Raw genomic sequence first — 25070 nt, 5'->3', positions numbered from 1 at the left:
GCTGCACTCTTTATCCCTAGTCTCATGCACTGCTCCCTTTTTGGGACCCCCAGCCTGCATCTTGGGAAGAATCATCCATGGTGGGAACAGCAGAAAGCACAAGAAAGCGGAACTTTCCTCCACCTGCAAAAACCATGAAGAGGGCCCTTAGAAAGGACACATCTTCTAAAACCTTAATGAAGAAGGAGAAAATGCCTACAGCATCAACAGCTTGAGCATGGGCAAAGCTTTGGACTAAAAGGAAGAATGCTTAGGCAGTTTTCCTAATTAATGATGGATGAGTCATAAGGAAGGAAAGTTGGCTCCAAGCTGATGCTGAGAGAAGGGCACTCTTCTTGAAGTGCCTGAGCAGGCGTCTTTTTCAGCCTACATCCTCCTCTCTCTCCTCCAGTCCTGATGCCACCCCTTCTGGCACTTTCTCATGGGTAGAGCTGCACAGAGGCAGGAGACCTAGCTCAACTGATTTGAGGGAGCTCAGTTTGGCCAAAGAAATGATTGGTGAGGAATAGGGAAGGCATTTACATGTGGTAGAGATGCTTATGGCTGATCTTTATACCAGTTACAGTACAATTTTAGGGCAATTGCAAGTTCCTTGGTCACAAATAGTATCTCTACATTAATATCTTTGCTCCTGAAATTTCACCTTCAAAATTTTCTTTCTTTGGGGTCCTCTCCTGAGGAGAGGCTTTCTAGGGAGGAAAGCATTACCTTGCTTAAAGTAAAGTGTCAGAAGCAGGACCAGACAGACCTCCTATTCCCTTACCCAATGCAGGAATCCCTGATAGCATCTACTTGTATATTCCAAGGTACAGAAATCTCAAGCAAGGAAGCCTGTTCCGAATTTGTACAGCTCCCTATAAATTTCTTTATACTAAGCCAAAATACTTTTCTTATAACTTATTCCTTTCCCTATGTGGTATTGAAGAAATGTGCCTGTTTAAGGCAATCTTGTGAGCCCCTCCCCACCAGCATCTCTCCTGAGAGCACCAGTTCTCCCAGGTCCTCCTGGTGGCAGGTCTTTTAGACTCTCCCTAGTTTGGGATGCCTTGGGTAGAACTACTGCAAATTATCAAGAAGACCTCTGCCCACGTGTGACAAGACTGCAAAGACAAAGTATAGAGTCCTGGTTATTTGGGTATACACACATACACACTAATATAACCTAGTAACCCAAGGAAAAAAACAAAAGACTTCAAACTGAGGAGCTCCGACCCAAAGATAGTCACATATATACTAACTTTGCACCCCAGGATGCAAGAAACAGCCATTCCTTCAAGTTACTGCATGCAAGGGGGTGGGCAATACTTTTAGGATACTTGTGGGGAAAAAAAAAAAAAAAAACAAAGAAATTTTAATCATGACTGAGAGTCTTGGAAATGTCAAACACCTGAGCCTTATGGGAAGAACAGGAATCCCAGAAGAGTAGGCCACTCAGGTGCTGTAACTAGAATCCCATTGGAAACCCAAGGCATCTCTGAGAGCAGGCCATTCTGGTAGACCACCAAGCATTCATGGGCCCCTGCTCTAGTGTTCTGCCATCAAACTCATTCAGCTTCCTTTCAGGCTCTACCTCTTCCCATCACCTCTTTCCTCCTCTCCCTACCAAGTATAGGTTAATTCTGGAACATTTCCCCATCCACTGGGCAGGGTTGTCTATAATAAGCTCTCACAAAGGCCCCTAGCTGATGCTGTTCACGAAACAGACTAAGGAGTATCACCAGGAGCTGGAAGCATCACAGTTTCTCTTGGGAGGGAACCATGAGCACAACCAGCCTGTAACTGACGTGTAGAACACCCAAGGTCCAGAAAGGATTAAGAAGTGGTACACTTCAGTGGTCAGAGTAAGAAAACACAGACTTCTCAGCTATCATGTCTCCAGAGAGAAAGTCAGATTGATTCTGATATCTAGATGCAGGGGTGCTGGATTGGGCCCTAACCCCAAACTTCAGCCCCATTGTCTTTCTATCTACAACTTCACTCTCACCCCTCTGGAGCTTCAAGTTTTCTCTATTAAGATAAAATGTTACTCTGGAATAAATTTACTGAAAGACACACAAATCTTTACTGAATTATGTAAAATACTGTTGACAGAAATTAAAGAAGAGTAGAAATAAATGACAATAGGCACCATGTTCATGGATTGAAAAACTCAGTATTGCTACGATATCAATTTGCTCAAACTTATCTGTAGAATCAATGTAATTCCAATCAAATTTTTTTTGAGAAATTGGCAAGTTGATTAAAATTCAAGTGGAAATGAAAAATACCTAGAAAAGCCAAAATATTCCTAATAAAGTTAACCAGATGCTGTGGCACACACATATAATCCCAGCTACTTGGAAAGTTAAGGCAGAAGGAGTCCAAGTTAAAGGACAACCTCAGCAACTTAGTAAGACTCTACTTCACAATGAAAAATAAAAAACAGTGGGAATATAGCTCAGTGGTAAAGGATCCCTGGATTCATTCTCCAGTACTAGAAAGAGAGAGAGAGAGAGAACAAAGTTAGAGGACTTATACTTGTGGATTTTAAGTCATACTATAAACAACAGAAATTATAACAGCTTAGTGTTGCATTAGGATACACCAATAGAAACAACAGAGCCAAAAACAGAGAACAGAAATACACGTACATATATATGGCCATTGATTTCCAACAAAGGTACCAATGAAGAAAGGAAAATCTTCAACAAGATTGAAATAGTGCCTGTCTCTAAAGAGGAAAAAATGAATTCGACTCCTTACATCATACCAAAAAATTAACTGAAACAGATCCTAGACCTAAAGGAAAAGACAAATTATACAGCATCTAAGAGAAAACAGAATGTTGTTATGAGCTTGATGTAGGTAAACACAGAAAGCATTAATGATAAGAACAATTAACAAACAGGAATTAGTCAAAATTTAAAACTTTTATATATCTGCCAGAATAGTTACAGTTAAACAGATTGACAACACCCAATGTTATTGAGACGTGGGGCATCAGGACTCTCAGATTGCTGATGGGCAGTCACATGGTAAAATAACTTTGCCTTCCCCAAAGACAATTTAGTGAAGGACACAAGGCATTTATACAGCTTTCATATTTCTACCTGCCTTTCCTGACTGTTTTATATATACATTATATATTGTGTACAACTGCCAGAAGCCAATTCAGGGGCCCTAGGGAGGGTAGGGGCTTTTATAAGGGTTGGAAGGGCGAGGGCAGTGGCACTGCCAAGCCTGGAGCTGGCTCTGGGGCTCCCAACTCCCATCACAATCAACTTTGGATTCTGTATTTTCATAATAAAATGTATAAACCTCAAAAAGAATCGCTTTGGAAAAAGTCTATTTTTTTATTAAATTATAAAAAGAACTATGAATTGGCAATTCCATTCCAAATATCCAAAATATTCAAATGTACAAGAATATTCATATAAATTTTATTTATAATAGTAAAAAAACTGGAAATGGGCCAGGTGTCCAGTTACAAGAAAATAAATAAAGAAACTTTGGTAAATTGTGTACTTGGGAGGAAAGGCATAAACCACTATTACAACCTGGACAAATCTCAAAAATGTTGTGCTGAGTGAATAAACCTTATACAAATGAGTACTTAATGTATAATTCCAATTACAGTGACGCACCACATAAGGATGTTTTAGTCAACCACAGACCACATACACAATAGTAATCCCATAATATAACACCCAGGAGGTCAGAGCTGCTTAATTTTTGTGCATGCACATTATGATGTTCACACAACAATAAAATTGCCTAAAAGTGCATTTCTCAGAACATCCCCATCATTTAGTGATATATGACTGTATCTCAAGTTGAAGAACAGACACAACTAATCAATGTAGAAAAACACAGGACCTGCAGGGGATGGGGATTGACACAGTGTGAAGGCCCTTTCTAGGGAGAGGATAATGTTCTATATTTTTTAAATAACAGTTTTATAGAGATGTATTTCACATACTATAAAGTTTACCCTTTTAAAGTGTATAAATAACCAAGTTTATCATTGGTTATTTGGGGGCTAGAAAATTACCCAAGACAAACGCCAACGGTGTCCCCAGTGGACTCTTGCCAACTGCTCCAGTGGAGATTAAACTATGCTTGGGATCAACCCATGACCCCCTGATTCCCTGAGCATGCTCCCAATCAATTCACCTCACCTGAGCCAGGAAACACTTCATCCTACAGAGCCGGCTCAGGTATTCTGCAGCCCTAGTGTCTGAAGAAGGGGCTCTGCCAGGCTTTGCCCGTTCTATCTGGGCCTGGCCAATCTTGCACAGGCCCCTGGGCTGAGCATCCTCCCTCAGAGGATCAGAGATATCTGAACCCTTTGTCTACTGAGCAACTTTGTAATGCCAAGTTGTTCTCCAGGGTAGATTTTTCTGCTGTAAGAGAAAGAAAATTTTCTGGTAGCCTGGCAGTTCTATGTAAATCAATAAATTGACATCTGACTTCATATCTTAAAAACCATTTGTTTCACACCAGAGGGAGGCCATTTCAGGGAGTGGTGAGGTGAAGGACGGTAGAGTGGAGAGCCTCAAACACTGGGAGGGAGGACACAGCTAACAGTTGGGTCAGGACATCCTGGAGCAATGAACACTTTGCTCTTTGTCAAACACACCTCTTATTATGTAGGTCAAAAAGTCAATGGTGGCATGCTCATTTGCTTCGACCCAGTAGACCTCCTAGTGTTTTCAAGATCCCATGTGCCACACTGGAGACCTCTGTCCCAATGTATTTGAGGATAGGATTGAGCAACAGGACACATGCAGAAAACAACTGTTGACCATTTGAGTCAGCAGGCACTGAGTATTGAGCCACGTGAGCCTACAGATCACAAACACTATGGAAATTCGAATAGCAGAGAGACTTGCACACATGCTCTGTGCACACATGTTATGTGCCAAGCTCTGTGCCAGTGTGTGGTATGCAACACTTCATCAGAGGTGGCCCTGTGCTCAAAGGCTCACTTGCTGTCTAGGCTGTAGATAAAGCTGCAAAGAACTGAAATGCACTGTGGTAGTTGCTAAAGTGGAAGGATAAACAAGTTCTAGGGCCTCTGCCTATAGAGCAAGGGGTCAAGGGAGCTTTGTGGAAGAGAGGACAGGAAGGGGTCAAGCTGGGACATTTAAAGAGAAGGAAGGCTCTTGGAGTAGCATAGAAGTGGAAATGTGCACAGTCTAAGGAGAGCTCAGTTTGACCAGAGAAGTGCTCCCAGTCAAGAGCCACAGCAGGAACCAAGGCTAAGGAGTACCCCACATGAGGAAAAGGGCACTCAAAGATTTCCTGGAGGAGACAGTATGGGTCTTGAATGATGGGACGAATTTAGAACAGATAAGAAGGCACAGAGGAAGCATTTTGCAAAAGTGGCAGGCCAGATAATGGTCTTCTCAAAATGTCAGGGTACTAAGTCCCAGAATCTGTGAATGTGACACCTTAGATGGTAAAAGGAACTTTGCAGAACTAATTAAGCTAGGGATGATGAGATGAGAGATTATATTGCGTTATCCAGGCAAAACAAAGTCACAAAAGTCCTTGGGAGAGGGAGGCAGGAGATCAGAGTAAGTGCTAGAAGTGACAACGACAGCAAGATTGATAAGTTGGAATGATATAAGGAAGGACCTTAAGACAAGCAATGCAGTCAGCCTCCAGACACTGAAAAGGAAAGGGGCTTCTCTCCTGGGGTCTCCAGAAGTACACAGGCCTGCAGACACTGTGCCTTTAGCCCCATGAGACTCATTTCAGACTTCTGACCCTCAGAGTTGCAAGATAATAAATAGGTTTGTTGAACCACTAAATGGATGTGGCAATTTGTTATAGCAGCAATCGGAAACTAGCAACTCACACTGAGCCCCATATAATCCCCTTCTCCATACCTCAGGCAAGTGTACTTTCCTGTGAAATTTTAAGGAATGGAATGCATACGCCTGTTTGTGAATGTGGTCATATTAGCTGCTACTTCATTCATTCAATCAGTCAGCCAATGAGTGACTGGAATGAAGTTAGGACAATGATTCCTACAACACCCCCGCCCTCAGAGAGGTGAGGGATACTGATGTGTCAAAGGCCATCACAACACAAAGACATAAATGCTTTAATGAAGGCTGGCAGAGGGAAATGTAGGAGCATAGAGGAGAGCCAACTAACTCAGCTTCTCACATGAAAACATGTCCCAGCACAGGAGGTATTAGCCAGGCAAAGAGGTGGCAAGAGGTAGACTCCAAACAAAGAGAACTGCACTTACCAAAATGGAGGCAGGAGCAGATCTGGGGAGCCATAGGCTAATTGGGTATGGCCAGAACAGAGAGCACAGGCTGGGACAGGTAGTTCCTGATTGTAGTGTGCCAGCCATTGCTTCACAGCTTCCTTTTACATCTTCTCTCTGGGTCCTTTCTTAGTCAAATAATAGCCACCAAGAAAGATGGCTTTTCCTGGCTGGCTGCAGGAAGCCTCATGGCTAAGATGGGTGAGGAGCAAAGTTAGGGCATTGTCCCTGGTGGAAAAATAACCAAACCTACATCCATCACCACAGAGAGAAGCCCAGGGGAAAGGCACTGGGTTGAGGAACTCTGATCCTATTTCTCCTTAGTGACACCTTTGCCTGGATTTCTCTTGCTTTATTCAATGTGCACTGCTTGCCCCTGTTACACCCTGATGAGAGGCAACAAATTTACCTTCCCATTGTTTCATGAGTAAAATAAAAAGATAAAGTCCCATCCTGGGACTGGCCCGACTTCTGGAGCTGCTTTCTGGTCTGAGACATTACCAGATAGTTGATAGTCCAAATGACAGTGAATGTTATCATATCTGCATGCAGAAAACAGCCATATCTTTGATAGAACATTACACATAGACAGTAATTGGATAACATTTGGTCCCAAGGGTGAAAAAATATGGAGGTGAAAAGATGGAAAGGAAAGGAAAGGGAATGAGATGAAGGAGGAAAGAAAACAAGGAAAGAAAGATGTATTTGACGAGAGGAGAATGGGGCATCTTCCCTTTGCACAAGGAGTGAGTGCAGGCCAGACCCTCCAAGACTGTGGAGGGCTTTCTAGGACTCTTGAACTCTAAGAACAGATCAGGGTGGTGGATGGCAGAGAAGCAGGCAATGTGACCTGGGGACAAACAGTCTATGTGGCTTGAGCATCCAACCCCTTTAAACCACTAGTCGTATATCCATAATGCAAATCCAGGTCAGGGACTAAATGTTGGCAGAGAAGCAGTACATACAGAACTATAGTAAATACCATGGAGAAGCTTTTGCAAATATTTTTTTTTATTTGGTACCAGGGATTAAACTCAGGGATGCTTAACCACTGAGTCACAACCCTAGCTTTTTTTTTTTTTGAGACAGGGTCTTGCTAAGGTGCTTAGATCCTCACTAAGTTGCTGAGGCTGGCCTTGAACCTGTGATCCTCCTGCCTCAGCCTCCTGAGATGTTGGGGGTACAAGTGTGTGCCACCCAGTTCAGCTGTAAATAATTTTTTTTATTGATACCACTTAAGTTCTATGACTCTAAAGCCTGAGAAGCAACTTTTTTCCCCTAAGCAATCAAAAATAAATAAAAGGAGAACTCTCTGTGCCTAGTAAGTCTGTGTTGGTGTAGGCCCACACTCAGCAGAACATGCAGAGTGATGGAGAGCCTTCCCCAAGCTCCAGATGGTGCAGACATGGGAAGGAGGGGACATTGTAGTAGAGAGGGCAGAACACCAACAAAGAGAGATGGTTCCAAAGAAAGCTGCAGGAGCAACATGTGGGCAGAGTTATGTGTTAGGAGGGACAAAGGCCCTTCAGAGAGGGCTGCATTCTACCTGCATCCTGCAGCCTTGCTCCTTCCTAGCAATGGATGTTCCAGAAACAGCTGCTGATAGGCTCAATTGGGTGAGTGGAACTTGGAAAAAAAAAACACAGGTAAGAGACAAGCATTCATGCAACCTTGGGCCAGTCATTTCCTGTCTCTGGTACCACTTTTTCATCTTGAAAAGGATGGGGATGGAGAGGTCATATTCTCCTTGGTAAATATCTTAAGATCTACAGAGATATCATTGTTGGAAGAGGACTTTGACAAACCTCTTCCTCAAGCTCTACCAAAATAATGTTCCTAGCACCTCCAGTCTTAAACTATCTGCTATCTTTTCTCTAGCTTTCTTAGTCACATATCTTTCTTACTGTGCCAGGAAATGAGACTGCAAGGGGGTACCCTTCCGGTTTTTCCAAGAAGAGACCTGTTAAGTAGGACACATGCAGAACAAAGTCTCAGAAAAGTCCCTTGTACATGTACAAGCCAACTACTAAAAGTACAACATCTGTACATCGGAGAAAGCCCAGGGACTTGGTGCTTTTCCTGGCTGACTAGAGACCCACTACGATTCCATCTTCCTCCATGGTGACACATCTAGAGCTGTCCCATCAAGTGAGGATTCTTCTTCCTTAGTTCACCAAAACCTTACTTGACTCTTGTCCTTTAAAACCTCGTTTTGGTTAGACTGATATCACAAACTTACCATAGGCTAAGGGATTAGTAATCAGTGACTAACCCATAAGGGCAGGCCTTCAATCACCACCAAAGATGGATGGGGAGTGATTTAGGTACAATCATTGGAAGGGCATTTTTAAGGCCCTGTATAACACAACTCAGGCAGTGACTCATTAATTCCTGATCAGACCCACCATGGTGGTGTTCTCCCTCTGATCAGCCTCGGACTCAGGTGTGAGGCCCAGACACACCAAAAGCTGTCATACTCTTCCTATCTTTCTGTTTCTAAATGCCAAAGGAGGTTTACCTGTGCCCTCAGATGAGGTAGAGAGGATTCCTAGGTTAGAAGAAACAAGAAAACTCACATAGGACAGACTCACACTGAATATAAGGATTAATTTGAAAAAGTAGAGGGAAAGAGAGGATGACTAAAATTCTGAGTAAGAATGCAAATTCTTACTCAAAAGAGTGTAACATTCACTCCTGCTGAGCGAAGTTGGCTAATGAAGTGGCAACATTTGCTATTATCACTGTTACTATTTTAGTTCTTTAAAAGGCAGCATTTTAAGACAATTTTATGAAGATACACTTCACATAACATAAAGTGTATAATTCAATGGTTTCCAGTATGTTCACAGAGTTGTGTAACCATTACCACCATGTAATTTTATAACATTTCATTACCCCCTAAAGGAACCCCTACCCAGCCCACCCCTGCCCACCTGCAAGCTCTAAGCACCCTCTAGTCTTTCCATCTTTGTAGATGTACAGTATAGCATTTCATCCTGGTCGTACTTTTCTTACACTTTGAGTACACCATCAGCATACGGCAGTGATGTTTTCATCAAGATCTCCTGACCCACATATGAATGAACGGTCAAAAAGCACAAGAAAAGATGCTGGACATCACACACCACTAGGGAAATGCAAATGTGGATCAGTGGTGGAACACTTGCCTAGTATGTATGAGGCCCTGGGTTCCATCCCCAACACCACCAAAAATAAATAAATAAAAATAAACAGATGATAACAAGTGTTAGCAAAGACACAGGGAAAAAAATTGAAAAAAATTCCCACCCTGTTGGTGGGAATGTAAAATGATGAAATTGCTGTGAAAAACAGTTATGCAGTTCCTCAAAAACTTAAAAATAGAACTGTTATAAGATCCAACAAGTTCACTTTTGGCTATTTACCCAAAATAATTGAAAGAAGGGTCTCTAAGAGGTTTTCATATACCCACCCATGTTCACAGCAGCATTATTCTCAACAGTCAAAAAATGGAAGCAGTCAAGCGTTCACATCTAAGAATAAATGGACAAACAAAATTAACACTCAAGCACAATTTGTTCTTTTCTCATTAACTCTAGACTTAGCAAACAAGCTTAATGAATGATTTTTGTAATATCACATTTACGAAATGCTTAAATATGCAAATAAGAATGCCAAGCACATGAGCCACACTAATTTGTTCACACTTTTTGACTCTAAGAGGTTGACCTTAACACTTATCCCATTTCACAAACATAAAGGAATATTATTCAACCATAAGAAAGAAAAATTATGACATATGCCACAACATGAATGAAACTTGAGGACATTATGTTAAGTAAGATAATCAAGACCCAAAATGGCAAATACATCATGATTCCACTTATACAAGTTATCTAGAGTAGCCAAATTCACAGACATAGAAAGTAGAATGGCAATTGCTAGGAGCTCAGGGGAAGAGAAATAGAGTTAGTGTTTAGAGGGTACAGAGTTTCAGTTTTGCAAGATGAAAATAGATCTAGGGCTTGATGGTGATGGTTCTAGCGTGTAAATGTACTTAATACCACTGAACTATACACTTACACAGATGGTTAAGATAGCAAACTTAATTTTATCACAATTTTTTGAAAAATCTCATGACCCATCTCAGAAGACTCAGACCAGCTATACCTTTCTTATGACACATAAAAAAATAATTTGCCGAGCACAGTAGCACATGACTATAACTGCTATCACTCAGGAGGTTGAAGCAAAAGGATCACAATTTCAAGGCCAGCCTCAACAAGTTAGCAAAAGCCTGTCTCAAAATAAAAAGGGCTGCAGATGTATGTAGTTCAGTGATAGAGCACCCGTGGGTTCAATCCTTAACACCAAGTAAATAAATAAAAAGCCTGTTTTTCTTCCTTTTAACAATAGAAATATAACTCTTGATTAAACAGCTAAATATAGGCAACATTAGCAAATGCCTTTTCTTTAAGCATTATACTCAGAGCAAGATATAAAAAATTAACACTCAAGCACAATTTGTTCTTTTCTCATTAACTCTAGACTTAGCAAACAAGCTTAATGAATGATTTTTGTAATATCACATTTACGAAATGTTTAAATATACAAATAAGAATGCCAAGCACATGAGCCACACTAATTTGTTCACACTTTTTGACTCTAAGAGGTTGACCTTAACACTTATCCCATTTCACAGAAGCAGGACTAAGGCTCAATGATGTTGAAGAACCTGCCCTAAGCCATAAAGCTGGCATCGGAGTCGAGGCTCAGTCCAACTTCTGATTCCAAAGGACATTGGTTCTTAAGAAACACAGAAACGTCCATTCTCCCATTAGTTAGGGGCCTCTTCAAACGAATCTACCCAAAAACTTTTTCTTAGCATTCCCTAGCAAAAGCTTAACAATTGTCTTCCAAGAATAATTTTTTAAAGCCAGCATTCCTAGCATCGAAAAACAAACAAACAACTTTCAAACAATTCAATTAAATTTTTTTTTTGACAGTACTACAAATTGAACCCAGAGGCACTTTACCACTAAGCCACATCCCCAGCCCTTTTTATTTTGTATTTTGAGACAGTCTTGCTAAATTGCTGAGGTTAACCTTGAACTTGAAATCAGAGAGTTGTTGGGATTACAGGTGTTCATCACGGCACCCAGCAGTTAAGCACTTTTTAAAAAAATAGAATGTGGGGGCAGCGGGTGGAAAAGATGGTGGAATGAGACAGACATCATTGCCCTATATCCTTGTATTTTGCATGAATGGTGTGACTCTACATTGGGTACAACCAAGAAATGAAAAGGTATACTCCATTTGTGTACCATGAATTGAAATGCATTCTGCTGTCATGTATAACTAAATAGAACAAATTATTTTAAAAAAGGAAAAGAAGAAAAATAGAATGTGGTTTTGGACCAGAGGCCAATAATGAGCTCCTAGCTGAATCTTGTATCTTCCAGACCTGAACAGTATTAGAACAACTTGTTAAGTGCTACAGATCAGAAGCAAGCCAGATCTGAGTCTTTCATCTGGCTCCCCTAGTCATAGATTCTGCCACCACCATTGCTATGAAATGTCTCCAGTTCATCATGAAAGATGAAAGTCATACCGATAGAAATAAGTTGTTGACAAACTGTCTAGTTGGACAGGATGGATGTTAAATTAGGCCCTTCTGATGAAGTAGACCCTCTTTTGTGATCCCACACTGGCCACTGTTGACTGTACTAAGGTTCAATCTCCACAACATATTTGGAAATGCAACTAACAGGTATTCACTGACAATGGTGGGAGTGGCCTTTGCTGCCTTGCACATGGACTGGGAGCAGGGACAGCCAGCCAACACAGGGCACTCAATGAAGGAAGCACTCTGGGAACCTGCCTCACTTCTTTGCAATTCCTACTTCAAGTCCCTTACTGAACCCCAGTGGTACTCCTTCCTAGAGCTCATGATATATCCTTGAATCTTTTAAACAAATTCTCTTCTTTGACTCAAACTAATTCCGATGATTTTTGTAACTGTAATAACAGAACCTAACAAATATGATATAACCTCATTTCTTCATGACTTACATGATCACTGAAGTTATGTCCCTTTTGTAGTCAGATTCAAAGAAGAAAAAGGAATTTCCAGGCAAGGGTCACACACCTGCCTCAGTAGAAAAACTAGGCCCCATTATCTTATACTTCTCTAGAAAATATGCAACAATAAAAACATGCAGAATATGGTCTAGTTCCCAAAGAGAGGTAAAATGATAAACTATATGACATTTAAATGCATTCAACTTTTTTTTCACAGAATAGCATAAATGTGTTTTATTTCCCCAATACTGAGGATTGAACCCAAGTGTGCGCTACCAGTGAGCTAGATCCCCAGTCCTTTTGTTATTTATTTATTTATTTATTTATTTATTTATTTATTTATTTATTTATTTTAATGTTGAGACAGTATCTGACTAACTAGCCCAGGCTGGCCTTGAACTTGTGATCCTCCTGCCTCAACCTTCCAAGTAGCTAGGATTACAGGCATTTGCCACAACCCCTGGGTAAAGGGTTTATTTAATGAAATTAAAGTAAGCTCCAAGGAGAACATGAAGCAGATCCTCCCAAAGAGAGGAGGTACCTCTCGTTGTGGGGTTTTATGGACTTTTGGGGATCCTCCCACTCCATAAATCATTCATCTGGGGCAGTTATCATGGTTTCCTGCCATGATAGTGCCTCAGTTAAATGCATTCAAATACTGCATTTGTCTGCAGAAATAAAAACAAAACAAGTAAAATTCCTTGGTAAAAAATTGTACTTTTTAAAGAAATGGGGGTGGGGCAGGGGAAAGGAAAGGATATTCACTGGGAGGCAGAAAATAAATCAAAAAAGGGAAATGGTATCCCACAATTTGCCCTTGAGGCTAGGTGAGAGAAAATGGTTCCCTAGGAATCCACCTACAGGGGAGGAGGCTAAGAAATCCTAAACCTTAATAAAAGAGAGAAGAAAGAGATCAGAGAGTGTTTTCTCAGATTAAGGTGGCCCCACCTCCTCCACCTCCCTGGACTCACCCCAGGTCTCATTCACATCCACATACACCATGCTCCCTGGAACATGCATGTCCTTGCTCAGCCCTCACCCTGCCTGAAAGGACTTCTCCTGTCTACTTAAACCAATGCCAGCCACTCTTTGGTGCTAAGTTTAAGTAGCCCTAACTTCTTCTCCATCTGCCTTTTGATGCCAGTCCTTCCAAATGCTCCTCCTCTCAACTAAATTCCCCAAGCACAAAGAACCCCAAATGAAATGGCCCTTAGAGAAATTTAGTCATGAATCCCATCAAAACTCTTCATTACAACAGAGCTGATGCTGGCTACTACTGGAGGGTGTTTTGTTGAGATGGTAAGCTTTCAAAATGGGCAAGAAGAGGCCACAGAGAAGGGCCTTCCTTCTATGAGTGATCACATCCCAGTGCTCTGGAGAAACCAAGGTGAAGAAGGAATTCAGAGCACAGCAACCAATGAACTACCTAAGCCAGAAAGCCACCGTCCTCAGAAAGGGATTTTACTATTCAGAAATTCCATATTTTACTTCAAAGTGCCTTTGTAATCATCACCTGATATAGACAGAATGGGTAGAGAAAGACAGGAAGGGGAAACAGGAGTTACCAGTGATTTAATGTATCAGCAGGTAAGCCCAGGAATGACCGTCCTAGAGTTGCTGCAGGGACTCCTTACGAGTCAGGTATGGACAACTCAGTGTGACTACCCACGTGATCTCTGTATCACAGTCCAAAAAGTCAAACTGGCCTGCTGAGTGTTGCCCAGAACACTTGGCAAAGAAGGGTTTCTGCATTCAGCTCCGGATGCTGCCAATAGCTGGTCAACCCCTTTCTCCTCACCCTGCTGGGATCTAGTACCTCAGGGTTCCAGCTATTCCGAGGCCTTGAAACAGTTACCAGGAGTCAAGACACACAGCTGGGTGGTCCTAACCTTTCCTTGCTGGGAGAATTGGCTTCTATGATGGTAAAGGCATGAGTTTATAGAGCCTGGGTGTACTGACTATTTGAAATACACACAGAAATGTCGTGATCTTCCTATATCTGGCTGAAGTAGCCCTTGGGTATATTTCTTTTAATGATCCCACCATCTTCCCATCCTCTAGGCTCAGTGCTTTAGTTCGTCTTGGATTCCTCTTCATCCTTTGCACCATAGCAAATCAGTAGCCAAGGTCTGTGCTCCTGTTCTCCCTAGTGTCTTTTACACTGCCCCCTCCTCCTTTCCCAGATAGCTAAATGGAATAGGAAAGCTCTGGAATTAGGCAGAGCTGCCGTTTAGTGGCTATGCCTCCTCTTTTCTTTGAGTCTCAGCCATTTCATGGATAAAATGAGGAAATGAGAATGATGCTGCTTTCTAGTTTTGCTGTGAGGATGGAGATGTCACTTGTGAAAGTGCCTGGTAGAGTGCTTGCTGTCCCTCAGCTTCTCCCCTCTCTGCCATCCCTCTGCCCACACCTGAGTTTAGCCCCTCATAATTTTCTATTAATAAATCTCAAAATAACTCCCACCAAGATTTTCTATCCTCCCCCCTGCCAGGACTTTGATTATGTTAGTTTACCTGACAAAGGGGATTTTGCAGGTGAATTAAGATTACTTCTGGGCTGGGGATATAGCTCAGTTGGTAGAGTGCTTGCCTCTAAGCACTAAGGCCCTGGGTTCAATCCCCAGCACCACAAAAAAAAAGAAAAAAAAAAAAAAAAAACAAAAAAAACTGACTTCTCAGTTGACCATCCAGAGACACTGGAGCAAATTACAAGAGATCTTTAAATGCAGAACATTTCTTCAGTTGGTTCCAGAGAGGAGGTCAGAGGTTCAAAATATAAGGGAGGTTTGACAGACTAATGCTAGGTTGAAGATGGAGGGAACCATGAGGAAAGGACTTGAGAGTGTGGCCTCTAGGAGCTGAGAGCAACCCCAGTTTACAAACTTCAGGAAAACAGGAACCTCAGTTCCTCAACTGCAAGTAACTAAATTCTGCCACCCTCAATGAGCTTGAGAGTGCCAAGGAGGTCACTTCTCAGCACCCAGAACGCAACCAGCTCATACCTTGATTTCAATCTTGTGAGACCCTGAGCAGGGAACCTAAGAATGCCATACCTGGACTTCTGACTTGCAGAACTGTGAAGTGATAAATGAATGCTTTTTTAAGTTGCTAAGTTTGTTGTATTTTATTTTGCAGCAACTGAAAACTAACACAATCTCCTAATTGGAACCAGAAAGGAAAAGACATGTGGGAAGTGGAGGAGGCAAGTCTCAAAATGATTGCCTTTCTCTCCCTCACATATTCCCACCTCCTCTAGAAAGCCTTCCCACCCTTAGGGCCTCTGCCTTCTATGTCAATGACTACCACTCCCTCCGCCCTGTGCAAACACTGCCTGTCAGCAGGAATTCCCTGAGCCTCTACAGTCAGTTTCTCAACTATATTGTAAATACTTACAATTCTGAAGTCACAACTTGACCTTTGTGTTACCCAAAGCACCAAAAACAGGGTCAGGCACACAATAAATTCTCACAAACATTTGTTAATTAAGTAATTTTCTTTCTGCTCCAGTGACCAGCAGGACCAATGAAGGGGTTTAAAATCAACCTGGCCACTGGCAGGCAGAAAGTCTTTCCTACCAGACCCTGGATTCACAGCTTCCTGGGATTAACAAAGTACCTGGATAGTAACACTCCAATGAAGCTTGACCTTTCATTAATACTGGCCAGTGACATTTTCATGCATGAGTAGAGCCTACATTTCCCTACATCATGTCCTGGTTTCTTACACTTATCTACAACCAGAATTTGCTAACACAAAGGAAGTGAGAATGAGAGTGATGAGGAGATTTCACAAAATGTACTACCTGTATGTTGAACAAACTTATCCTGAATGCCTGCTATATCCAGGCCCCAAGGTCAACCCTGAACACAAAGACAAATCAGTGTCTCTTACATTTTTGGGGGGGTGGGGAGGTCAGTGCTGGGGATTGAATCAACTTCTCAGACCTCACATATGCTAGGCAAGCACTCTGCCACTAATATTCCCAGCCCCAGTCCTTACATTTAAGGGGGTAATTGGCACATCCCCTGGGCACACAGGTCAGGCAGAGTCTATGACTGTATAGAAATGAAGAGAGTGAATTTCTTCAAGTCAGAAAACAGGTCTTCCACAGGCAGGCAGTGGGTGGGGCTCCTTCTGTATTCTTCCCTGCCTCCATGACTCTGGGTCTGTCTTCTGTGCCCCACCCTGGACTCTAATAACACACATATGATGTCACTGTCTAGGTGTCTAGCCTTGGAGAGTTTCGCCCAGAGCCTCAAGCAGATTAAAAAATAGGTCCACAGAATTCACACAGGCCTTGACCAATTTATAAGGCACTGTCACACTCTGCTTGTCTGACCCTCCCACTGGTCCCAGGAGTAAGGTGGGTAGAGATTGCTATCTCCATCTTATAGATGACAAAACTGAGATTCACAGTTGAAGTGATTTACCCAAAGCCACAGTCTCAGAAGCAAAGACCATATTCTCTCTCTACCATTTTGGATCTAGTCTTTAGGCCTAAGTGGGAACTCAAATGGGAGACTGGCTAAACTCTTTCTAACTGACATCAGTGACTGATAATTTGAGAAATAATGAAGGACTGAAGGTATAGCTCAGTAGTGCAGTACTTGCCTAGCATGTGCCAGGTCCTGGGTCCAGCACTGAAAAAAAAAAAGTAGGGGGAGATAGGGATCAGAAAACAAAAGGAAAATTAATTTTAAGGATGCTTTATTAGCAAGTAACATTGTAGATTCCAAATAATTTGTTTTGTGTGGAGCAGGGGGTACTAGGGGTTTAACCCAGGGATGCTCTCCCACTGAACTACACCCTCAATCCATTTTTATTTGTGAGACAGGATCTTACTAATTGCTGAGCTTTTCTTCCAACTTGCAGTCCTTCTGCCTCAGTCTCCCAGTCACTGGTATTACAGATGTGCACCACAATGCCCAGAAGAATTCACTTATTCTTACCGTTGACAAAGTATTACGTCACCAGAGACTGATGAAAACTAGTCCCCAGCTCTTCAGATTTCAAAAACTTGGAAGATCCTCTTGCCAGCATACCCACTTTTGTCCTTTTGATTCTGAAAAATCAAGATGAAGAGATCAGATACTCTTCTTCTGTGTGTCCACACAAGTCCTACTTAAAATGATTTTTAATCTATGTCTTCCCTCGCCAAAAACTGGACCCAGAAAACAGGCCCTTCCCCCTTCCTTCTAGTTTTAGGATTGCTTTTATAGAACTAAATTTATATAACTGAGATACCAGGGAGAATACAATCTGTTAAACTGCTGTTCATCCATTTAGCAAATATTACGAAGCAGAGTTCAACTCTAGGCTAGTAACTGGGAATTTGAGAAACTAATCAGATATGGTTCCTACTAATAAGCAGCTTACAATTGAGTGGGACTGATAAAAAAAACACACACAAATACCTGAGAAGATAAAATAAATGTCACAGCAGAGCTATAAGCAAAGGGCTGCAGAGGAACAGACAAGACAGCAACAATTCTGGCTGATGTGAAGCATTTGAGTTGGACTTAAAAGGACTAATGGAGAATCCCAACCAGGGAGATGCAGACTAAGGAAAAAGCATGAACATTTGCATTTCAGGAACACAGCCCCCCGCCCAGAGGCCACATAAAATACTGCTTGGCCCCAAATCTCACACTAAGACTAGCCAGATCCATTGTGGACCCTTGAGCTGGATCTAGGTAGATCCAACTCCCAACCTGAGGCAACCAAAGATCCACTTGTTCCCTCTTTCCTTAGGTACTATGTATTCAACAAAATCCTACGTGCCTTCCTAAATACTCATCTTTTCTGTTCTTCAGTTGGCTCTCATGGCTTTGCTGTCCCAATTAGACTAAAATAACAGTCTCCTGATTCTTCAAGAACATAGCCCAGGGTTGGGGTTGTGGCTCAGTAGTAGAGCACTTGCCTAGCACATATGAGGCACTGGGTTCGATCCTCAGAACCACATAAAATAAATTAAATGAAATAAAGGTACCATGTCCATCTACAACTAAAAATTCTTTTTTAAAAGGACATAGCCCAGGGGTATCTATATCCTGTCCCAGAATATATTAGACTGGACACACAATGAGTACCAAGAACATATTTGTTGATTGATTGTTAACATCTATAGGCCCAAGAATCATGACATGACAAATTACAAACAAGTAGAGCAAGAAGGGACAGCACTATAACCTTGACCTGGGAATAGTGAAAGAATTAGAAGGCATGTCCTTCTGGTTTTGGAATGACATTTTATAGAACTGATCTAAATTTAAATCAAGGTGCTCAGACTTGCTAGGTCCCCATGTAGTACTGCCCTGTATTTACTGCCCTGTATTTCACCTTCTGTCTCTTAGCCCAAGGTCTCAAACTTAGTCTTTAATCCATTTTTCTAGTTCCTGCTTGTCAACAACTTACAATGAGACAGGGTGTCTCATCCTTCCTCTTGGAAAGAGTAACAGGAAGGACAGCATGGATGCCATTGCCTATCTGGAGACCTTAGGTCCAATGCAAGAGGCAGCAGAACTGGGGCTGGAGATGGAAGCAAACAGGACTCTGAGGCAAGGGAAGTAGTTGGTCTCCAGAGAGTTGCATTTCTCAAGTGTTGGGAGAACAGAACAAACATGGCACAGAATCAAAACCAAACAGGTCACAGTCCTGTAACGGATCATGAGCAAGCGATCACGGTAATCATTGAAGAATGGAATAGGAAGGGGGCAGGTACAAAATGCACCAAAGTACAGGTAGGCTCATGGGTACAGAACTTTGTTCTTAGGGTTTATCTATCTTCTCTAACCCCCAAGGCCCTAAACTTGTTTTCCTGTGATATTCTAATATTTTAACCCTCTTCTAACTAGTGTCTCTCTTCATCTTTCATCCTTCCAGTTCATCCTCCACATTACTGCCAGATGGTCTTTGTACAACACAGATCTGATAATGCTTTGTGCTTAACACTGAAATAGTTCAAGGTCTCCCCTTCACACTCAATATAAGGCCCAAAGTGGGCTGGGATTGTGGCTCAGTGGTAGAGCGCTTACCTAGCATGTGTGAGGCACTGGGTTTGATTCTCAGCACCACATACAAATAAATAAATAAAGGTTCATCAACAACTAATTTTAAAAAATAATAAGGCCCAAGTTAGCGAGACTTGCAAAGCCCCTTACTGCTAGACCCAGATAGATTTGCAAATGCAATCTCCTCTCTTCACCCTCAACACCTCCACATTCCATTGTCAATACAGTGTATAATATTCCCCAAAGATGCAACAGACTTACACCTGTCAGAAGTATTGCAACTTCAAGGCCTGTGTCTCTTCAGTTAAATCTAATCTTGCTTGCCCACTTGCCCTAGGAAGGATGTTAGTTTCTCTTTCATTCTCACAAAACATCTCAGTATAGCATTTATTACCCTGACTTATATTTATTTATTGAGACTGAGGGACCATCAATGGGTAGGGGGATAGGTTTTGACTCTGCATAACCCTCCTCCCTGCCCTTAATTAGCATAGAAGATGATAGTTAAAAAAAAAAAAAAGCTTACTTAGTGAATGCTGGAGCTGGAGATATAGCTCAAAAACTCAGTGGTAGAGCTTGCTTGCCCAGCAAAAAAGAAAAAGAAAAAGAGTGAATGCCCTTCTTTTATAGAAGTGGAGAGATCTACTACAGAGCCCAACTAAAAATCTAGGTCATTTGATGCCCAGATCAGGGCACTACTTTCTCAGTGTTTTCTAGTGTTTTCATGACCATTCAGCTACCTGACTTTCTATGTTTTCAAGACCATTCAGCTGCCCTGGACTTTGAACATCAAGACAGTGACCAACATTTGCAGACTTGCAGGAACCCAAGCTGCTATCTCTAAGGAGAGCCTTCTGTGTCTTTCCTAGGGAAGTGTTTTGATTCCCAAGGGCTTTGAGCCAAGCTGTAGGCAGTGACAGAGCAGGTGAGTCATCCCAGCCCACACCCGTTCTCTGGTGAAGGGCCCCAGCACCCGTCTGTCTTGGGAGATATGGGAAATGGGTATTCTGAGCCACTCAGGTCCCAAAGAGAGAGGGTTGCCATTATGGCCAAGGTCTCCCTCACTCCTGGCGATGAGAGCAAGAGGTATGAAGGCCTTTGCTCTCTGGACAAAGGGGAGAGCCTCAGAAAAGCTGCAGCACATGATAAGGTCAAGGATAGGGCTCACCACTCTGTTGGGCCCCATCTGGACAGAAAGACATGTGGGGCCTGGGCCCTTGTGCCCAAGCAGCCTGTCCTCCAGTGCATGTCCTTCCTGGGTCTCTTCATTTCCAAATCTGAAGCTCTCAAGAAAACATAAGTTCTTACAAGTGCCCAACACCAGGCTAGACTCAACCAACACATTTCTCTAACAGCTGAATCTTATGTTAAGCAAAGTCAACACAAGATATTGAGGGGAAAACCTTAACTTTGCAAACTCTTTTCACCAGAAGGGCTCCCCTGAAACATCTGTTCACTGTGGCTTATAATGTGTGAGGTCCTCTGTTAGGAATTAGAGAGATACAAATATTAACACAGTAAATCCCCTACCTTGCAAACAAAGAAAATGTTACATACCTAAAATTACTGTATATTTTAGTTTGGATGTGAAATGTCCCCCAAAAGCTCATGTGTTGAAGCCAGGTACAGGGGCACACGCCTCTAATCCCAGCAGCTTGGGAGGCTGAAGCAGGAGGATCACGAGTTCAAAGCCAGTCTCGGCAAAAGCAAGGCACTAAGCAACTCAGTGAGACCCTGTCTCTAAATAAAATACAAAACAGGGCTGAGGATGTGGCTCAGTGGCCAAGTGCCCCTGAGTTCAAACCCCAGTACAGGGGGGGGGACCTCATGTGTAGAAGGCTCAGTCCCTAATGCAGCAGTGTTCATAGGTGGGATCTTTGGGAGGTGATTGACTCTAACCTCATCAATGGATTAATCTACTAATGGATTCACAACTTAATGGGCTATTGTGAGGTGGGGAACTTTAGTAAGTAGGGCCTAGTTGGACTGAGCATGTCACTGGGGCATGCCCTTGAAAGGTATATTTTGTCTACACCCCCTTTCCCTTCCTCTGTCTCCTCTCTCCCTCTCTGTCTGCTTCCTGGCTGCCTTCAGGTGAGCAGCTTTGCTCTGCCACAAAGTTCTGCCTTGACAAGGTCCATGGCAATGAGGTCAAGCAACCACAGCCTGAAAACACTGAAACTGTGAGCCAAAATAAACCATTCCTTTTGTTTTTCTCACATATTTTGTCATAACAATGGAAAACTGACTAACACACTGTAACATGATAAATATAATGTGAGAAATTCTTTAGGGAAGGCCTACAAATGGGAGCTTGTTAATCTGGAGGCAAATGAGATTGGAAGGATACTATGGGCAAGGTGGCATGACCTAGGCTTTGGTGAGTGGGTTTGATGTTGCCAATAGCAATAAGTGAAACGACCTCCAGAAGGAAGAGACACCACCGGGAAAGGACTGTAAAGGATACAGAACCAAATGTTAGGCAAATCAGTGTGGAAACCCCCAAGGGTGAGCTGAAACAGTAGATTTGACATGACCAAGCCCCAGGGACTCAGGCAATGACATGAGGAAAAGGCTCTGAAGAGTAAAAGGACAAAATGAACCCAAATGCTGCAGCAGCAGGGTTTATTCTGAATGAGTTTATCAGGATGAAGCTTGGGAGTTCAAATGCCAGCTCTACCCTTAACGTCTGTGTGATCTTAGACAAATCCCTAGCCAAAGTCTCAGTTCTGGCTTCTGCAAGGTCCCTACTTCCTACCCAACAACAAAGGAAAGACTTATTGGACCCTCTAGAAAGAAAAGGTCAATGAAAAGGGATTCTGAAGAGAAGAGGCGGCGAGAGAGAGAAGTATGGAGAACATAGCCAAGTACTGTTAAGTTGGGCTTTCTGCTCTGCAGCAGGCCATTTCAGGGGTGCTGGTAAAACTCTCCCTACCAAATTGGTTGTTGGTTCATCCCTGAAGAACGCTGTGTTCCAGCAGCAGCACCAGCAATGCAATTAGCAGAACAGAGCTTGTAGGTGGAACAGTGGGTAGGAGTTCGACAGGGAAAAGAGGCAGCACCCTGGGCCCCTGCCCAGTTTGTGGGGTATTAGGAATCAGGGGGTGGGTAGATGACTTGAGAGAGAAAGTTTTAATTCCAAAAGCTATTCTCCACTAGGAAAGACAAGCAGAAGTCCAAGATGTTTTCAGACTTCCATTCTTGCTCTTTTAACCTAAAGATGCTGGTCTATTACAAACCAGCAGGCAAGACCCTGACAGGCATGTAACTCAGCTCTGCGGAAGGCCTCCAGTTCCTGCAGCTGAGCTTCCACAAGTCCCATGAGAATGGGCACAGGGGAGACTCTTCAGGGAGATTTACCACCTAACCCTATGTACATTTGCTCTTTATTCACTTTCTTTCATTCCACAGAGGAACAACTATATACAATTCAGGATTCTGGAAACAGATATCAGCTTAGTTATTCCAACCTCCATCCCTTAAGTTGTTTCATTTGTCAGTTTATCTGTCAAATGGAGAAAACTGAATTTATGGGAAGATGCAATGAGATCAAAGACATGACTGGCACAGAGCAAATGCTCAAGAAATGTAAACTACATCTAGTTTAAATATTAATGTAAACTTTATATTGGAAGCCAGATTGCATGTTATGCTGAATAGCTTTCATTTGTCCCGCCAGGTATATTCTTAATTCTTTTCCACCATGTTATGCCTTAGAACAGTCCTATTTGAATTATATCCTTGCCCTGATTTCCAATTCCGTTTGGTCTGGGGGAAGCTTTAACATACCATTGGGAGAAAGTGAGGGCAGGTGTTTTTATTCCAACTTCTTTCCTGAATTTCTTGACCCAAAGTCCCAGTGGCAAGATTCCACTGTTACTAGCCTAGAATATTCCACTATCCCTAGCTGTTTCCCTACATCCTACCTCAAATTACCCAAATTAAATGTGCCATCTGTTTTCTGCTGCACCTGAATATACAGGGTTAGGATGAGAACTGCCTGGGAATAGGGTGACCAGAACTTTTTTCATCTCTGCCACTAGCTTGCTCTTTGACCTTGGGTCACAGTCTTTCCTTTTTTAAGCCTCAGCTTCCTGGCCTGTAAAATAAAGAGGATTTGACTGCAATGCTTTTTTTGCTACAATTTCCTGTCCCTACTAGATATTCTGTGAAGTTAAACCCAGGGAAGGACCTAGAAGCCAGCAAGGCTAATGCCCTCTTGAGAAATTATACCTATCTCCTTCCCAAGGAGTTTCCCTTTCTGCTCATGCCTAAATGATGTCCACTCCAAAGCAAATGCCAAGAAAGTCCATGAAGTTAAAAGTAAATTCTCTTTCCTTTCAGCAACCTACTGACCAACCCATTTAGCCACAGAGACCCTTTTTCAGGTTCTAACATACCCAGAGGTTGTAGCAGGGAAGCAGTTATACACTGATACCAGAGTGTTCTCCATAAGCTGCACAGGGAAGTGAGGTTTGTCTCTGCACTGGGAAATGGAGGGAGACAGTTGGCTTCTAGAATAGAGTGAGTGAGCTGTCAGAAGGCACAAAGTGCCCTGGACTGGGATCCCTGTCGCTGAACCTATTTCAAATAGTGGCTAAGGGAGATGGATATATATATATATATATATGACTGGGGATTGAACCTTGGGCGCTCTAACACTGAGCAACAAGCCAAGACCTTCTTATTTCTTATTTTGAGATTAGGGTCTCCCTAAGTCGCCCAGGCTGATTTAGAACTTGCGATCCTCCTGCCTCAGTCTGAGTAGCTGGGATCACAGGTGTGGCCACCGGCCTGGCGAGACTAATGACTTCTTGATCTATTACAGAATCCCTTAAGTCCTTTCCAGCTCCTAATATCCGTGATTCAGAGAAACCCAGTGGCCACAAGAGCCATTCCAATGAGTACTGGCTCCCCAGGAGCGGGCACGCGGGCAGGAGGAGAGGGCAGTGGGGACTGCGGCCCCGCACCATCTCTTAATCTCATCTCATTTTACCTGGGGCTGGCCTGAAAGGGTAGAGTCATTAAGAACTGCAGCACCAACTTTCTCTGGTGTTCTCTGCACACGTGTGACTAGCCAGTCCGAGGCCTCTGCGGGCCACATCTGGGCCTAAGAGATCCTCTTGGGGCTCCCAGGTCGTCTGCCCCACTGCCCACAAAGCAGCAGCGCCTGGCTGGGCGGCGACGCACAGAACCGGCCCCAGGACAGCCGCGCCGTCCCCGGGCGACCTCGGAGGGCCGCCGGCCTCGGCCTCCGCAGCGTGAGGAGTAGCGAGCCGCCGGCGCCAGGGCAGCGCTGCACGCGCGAGCTCGCGCCCCGGTGGCCCCGAGGAATGGCGGAAGGACCCTGGCCCTTTCCGACCGGCAACCAGGAGCGCCGCAGCCCGCCGCCAGTGCCGAGCCACCGCTCGCCTGAGGCGCCATAGAACGCCGCATCCAGTCAGCACACCCACCGCGCACTCGCCCCTGCGCCTGCGCCAGACGTGGCACGTGACTTGGCCCGAGAGCGAGGCCCCGGGCGACCAGGGGCGGGGCGAGCCGGGGCGGGGTAGCTGGGGCGGAGCGAGCCCGGGGGCGGGGCGAGCCGGGGCGGGGCGAGCCGGGGCGGGGCAATACGGGGTGGGGCGAGTCGGGGGCGGGGCGAGTCCGGTGTGTCACTGCACAGAGCCGGCGCCGGAAGCGCTGGGATCTTCAGAACAAGGCTGCCTTGTGGCAGAGCGCACTGCTGCGATAGATCCC

General features: G+C 43.4%; 1 long non-coding RNA gene across 1 annotated transcript in view; it reads right to left on the bottom strand.

The window, feature by feature from the left end:
- The window catches only part of LOC124970533 (uncharacterized), a 39515-nt gene extending 14859 nt beyond the window's left edge, over positions 1–24656 (bottom strand). The window contains exons 1-2 of the long non-coding RNA XR_007106149.1: positions 24328–24656; positions 17271–17383 (exon numbers count right to left, since the gene is read on the bottom strand). This is a non-coding gene — a long non-coding RNA (uncharacterized LOC124970533). The remainder of the gene's footprint in view (positions 1–17270; positions 17384–24327) is intronic.
- Positions 24657–25070: the final 414 nt, after the last annotated feature.

This window comes from Sciurus carolinensis, chromosome 18 (assembly GCF_902686445.1).
Source record: "Sciurus carolinensis chromosome 18, mSciCar1.2, whole genome shotgun sequence".
Classification (NCBI taxonomy): Eukaryota; Metazoa; Chordata; class Mammalia; order Rodentia; family Sciuridae; genus Sciurus; species Sciurus carolinensis.
The sequence above is the reverse complement of the archived record's forward strand: the minus strand, read 5'-3'. Positions and strand labels throughout refer to the sequence as shown.